This window comes from Mobula hypostoma, chromosome 14, assembly GCF_963921235.1.
Source record: "Mobula hypostoma chromosome 14, sMobHyp1.1, whole genome shotgun sequence".
NCBI classification, from domain to species: Eukaryota; Metazoa; Chordata; class Chondrichthyes; order Myliobatiformes; family Myliobatidae; genus Mobula; species Mobula hypostoma.
In genome coordinates this window covers 69088210-69092928 of record NC_086110.1, presented here as the reverse complement: position 1 = coordinate 69092928, position 4719 = coordinate 69088210, and positions in this window count along the sequence as shown.

Genomic DNA, 4719 nt, shown 5'->3' with positions numbered 1-4719 from the left:
AGAGGTGACCTGACAGAGGTGTACAAGATAATGAGAGGCATTGATCGTGTGGATAGTTAGATGCTTTTCCCCAGGGCTGAAATGGCTAACACAAGAGGGCATAGCTTTAAAGTGCTTGGACGTAGGTACAGAGGAGATGTCAGGGGTAAGTTTTTTATGCAGAGAGTGGTGAGTGCGTGGAATGGGCTGCCAGCGGTGGTGGTGGAGGCGGAAATGATAAGGTCTTTTAAGAAACTCCTGGATGGCTACATGGAGCTTAGAAAAATAGAGGGCTATGGGTAAAGCCTAAGTAATTCTAAGGTAGGGACATGTTTGGCACAGCTTTGTAGGCTGAAGGGCCTGTAATGTGCTGTAGGTTTTCTATGTTACTTTGTTTCCGATCTTCTCCTGCCTGACTATATCTGAGAGCTCCTCCAGTTCTGGTATTCTATACCATATATCCCCAACCATTACTCAGCCATTGACTCATCTGCTTTGGCCTTAACTCTGAATTTTACTGTCTGAATATCTCCAGTTTCTACCTCCTCATTTAAAAAAAAATCTTTAAAAACATTTTGCTTTGGTCACCTGTTATAATTGATATTTGTTGTTAAATTCTGTTCAATTTCCTGTGAAACACCTTGTAATATTTTACATCAGCAGTGCCATATAAATGCAAAGCAGTTCTTCAGTTCTATCAGTGCAGTGTTCTCACAATAATTAGTTTTTGTGCTTCTAAAGTTTTCTGTATGATTTTATTTCAGTTTTCTAGCACATGCAATTTATATTCTCCTATTAATTCGGAGTTTAAAGACTATTGTGAACCACCTAGTGGCTGACTTCTAATAGTGATGTATTTCCATGTCAACCGTTACTCAGTTGATCACCCTCGTGCCTCTCAGTGCAAGCAGAAAATCTCATGAGTCTCTGGTATGAAGACACAAGAGACACCAGATCCTGGAATCTGGAATCAAGATGGTGTAGGAACTGAACTGATCAGGTAGAATCTGTGGAGGGAAATGGACATTCGACATTTCAGGATAAGACACCCCACTGCTGCCTGTAAGGAGTATGTACGTTCTCTTCATGACCACATGGGTTTCCTCTAGGTGCATCGGTTTCCTCCCATGGTCCAAAGATGTATCCATTGGTAAGTTAATTGGATGTTGTAAATTGCCCCATGATTAAGAGAGGGTTAAATCAGGGGATTGATGGGCAGCATGGCTCCAAGTCTGGAAGGGCCCATTCTGTGCTGCATCTCAGTAAATAAATATCAAGGGACATAGACAGTATAAAGTGGTGAGGGGAAGAGTTGGAGGAAGAGCTGGTGAATGACATATGGATCCAGCTGAGGAGGGGTAATAGATTGAGGAGGAAGGAGTAGAAATAGCAATAGAAGTTGCGAGGTGACAGGTGGAAGCAACAAAGGGCAGATGATGGAATCTGATAGGGAAGGAAGGTGGAGCAGGGAACCAATAAAGGATGTAGGGTGGGCAGATTGACTCATAGAGTACTACTGCACAGAAAAGGATATTCAGCCCATCTAGTCCATGCCAACCAGGTTTTTCTGTCTAGATCCATCTACCTACACAGGGATCATAACCCTCCATACCTCTTTCATATATTTATTTTTCCAAACTTCTCTTATATGTTGCAATTGAAATCCATATATACCACATCTGCTGGCAACTTATTCCACACTCGCACTACCCTCTATGCAAATCAGCTTCACCTCAGATTCTCCTTAAAAATTTCATCTTTCACCCTAAATCTTTTTACTCTTCTCCCATCCGGTTGGCGCTACAGGAGCCTCCGCTCCCGCACCAGCAGGCACAGGAAGAGCTTCTTCCCTGAGGCTGTGACACTGCTGAACCTCTCATCACAGCGCTAAGCAGTATTGCATCCGTATTGTACTGTCTCAGTACTTTTATATTTGTGTGCTGTAGCACTTTTTTTATTCACAGTTATTTTGTAAATAACACTATTCTTTGCATTTCTGATCAGATGCTAAATGCATTTCATTGACTTTGTATCTGTACTCGGCACAATGACAATAAAGTTGAATCTAATCTAATTTAGTCTAATCTATGACCTGCAGTTCTAGTCCCACCCAACCTGGGAGGAAAATATTACATGCATTTACTCTAGTATCTATGCCCCTTGTAATCTTGTTGTCAAGAGCTCTGTGGGTCTGTGCATCTGTATTTGTTAATTATTGTCTTATCTATAGCTAATAAGCCTTCATGTTTTCTGCTTAATCTTGTCAAATTTATTTTGATTGGCCCGGGTTTTCAACATAGTGTGATTATTTAAAGTGGACGTCCAATTAGCGCTGATAGCAGGGTCCTTGTAGGTCTTGAGAGTGATTTGTCTCTCAGTGTCACTCAGTTGTTCTGTTGGAATTCCTATGAATAAATTCTTGTTTCTGTCTCTACATGGAAGTTTGTCATTCTTCCGCACCTGGGTTCAGGCGGATATCAACGCACATTATGACGCATATATACCTCTAAAAAAATCTCCTATCCTTCTTTGGTGCTTTATTGGAAGCAAGGAATCAAATAAGGGTGGTCAGTGTGGGTCTGCAGATATGCTGTACCCTCAGTGGTCTCACTTCATGAAGTTGTGGGACAAAACCACTTGTGAGTTAGGAGCCAACTGGAATTAGGAAAGTTTGATGGCAGATGTACAGGAAAACTGGCTGTCATTCACCTCTGAAGTGGGCACTAGTTACAAGGAAGGAGGAGGTGAGTGTAAAGCATTGGCTTGGATTAGCTGATGAGGGAATCAGCTATACTTTTACATGGAGAGAGACTGCTGGCATGAATAACTCAGAGGAAGCCAGTTCCCAGTTGATCAGTGAGTCCTAGATCAATACAACTCTTTTCCATTTCCATTTGCAAATTAGAAAACCAAGAGAAACATTTTAACAGACCATAAATCACATCCACTAAGAGACTGGATTAAAAATCTAGAGATTTGCTCTATTTGTCACTTCTATATTGAAGTATACAGTGAACTACATAGCTTGCATCAAATCAAATCACCAAGGGTTGTGCTGGGCAGCCCCGCAAGTTTTGCCATACTTCTAGTGGCAACATAACATGCCCACAACTTATTAACCTATCTCAACTTCTTTGAAATATGGGAGGAATCTGAAGCAATTAGGGGAAAGTCATGGGGAGAACCTACAAACTCCCCACAGTCAGTGATGGGAATTGAACTCTGATCTTACAGTTAGTGCTGTAAAAGCCAGTTCTGCCTGGTTCTGCTTGCTGCTCCATGATGTTCACTCAGCTCTGCAAGGAATTGAGGCCGTGGCCTGCTTCAGCTGTAGTGATGCCTGGCTTCACGCCTGTGGTCATGTGACATTTTCTTGGCTCTGCACTGAACTGAGGCTGCGGCCTGCTGTGGCTGCATTGTTTCCTGGCTTGGTATCTTTCATAAAGCTTCATTTCTGAACCCTATTTGCTTACTTTCATTGTTTGCTTGATTTCTTTGCTCTCACTGCACATTGGGTGTTTGACAGTCATTTTTGTAATGGGTTCTTTTGAGGTTTCTTTGTTTTGTGGCTGCCTGTAAGGAGGCAAATATCAAGGTTGTATAATGTGTACATACTTTGAGAAAAAATGTACTTTTGATTTTGAACGCTAAGCTACTGTACCATCCTGATAACAGATTCTAAGGTGCTGGAGTGTTTGTGGCACGATTCTAAGCAGTGAAGATTCCAAATTAAACCTTGCCAGTGCTATTAAGATTTGCATATGCAATTAATAATTTTAAATAATTAAATAATACATCAACTAATTCAATGTACTTAAAATAATTCAATAATTGCATGCAACTCACACTGTGCTTTTCCCTGCAGTTGTTCCTGATCATTCACGTGATGGAGTTCCACAACATCCATCAGCTCAGATCAGGGCTGATTCAGCAGAAAGTCTCCACAGGAATCTCCTGAGTTTCTCATTTTTTTCCCACAAACCTGTCATCTGCACAATAGCAGCAATTTCCAGTGCTCATTAAACCTCTGAACTTGCACATCTTTGGGATATAGGAGGTTGAGGCCTAAGTTATAGGAAAAGGTTGAATAGGTTAAGAGTTTATTCCCTGTAGTGTAGGAGTAAATGAGGGAAGATTAGATAGAGGTATATTGATAGAGGTGTGTGGGCCATTGCAGTCAAAGCTCAAACTGAACATGGAACCTGATGATCATGATGATGATATAAAATTATGAGGGGTATAGACAGGGTAAATGTAAGCAGGCTTTCTGCACTGAGCTTGGATGAGACTAGAACTAGAGATCAAGGGCTAAAGGTGAAAGGTGAAATCTTTTAGGGGAACATGAGGGGAAACTTCTTCACCTAGAGGTGGTGCGTGTGGAACGAGCTATCAGCAGACATGGGTTCAATTTCAACATTTACGAGAAAGTTGGATAGGTGTATGGATGGGAGGAATATGGAGGACTATGTTCCGGGTGCAGGTCACTGGAATTAGACAAATTAATAGTTTAGCATGGACTAGATGGACTGAAGGGTCTGTTTCTATGTTATAGTGTTCTCTGACTCTTATGATTCTATCCTGACACGGTCACAGAGGGAATGTGCTAACTCCGCACATAAAAAGCATCTGAGGCCAGAATCAGACTTGGGTCACTGGAACTAGGAAGCAGCAGCCCACCCCACTGTGCTCCCTCTACGTTTCTGTCTCATCTTGCACCCTGCACCTTTCTGGTTTCATCCC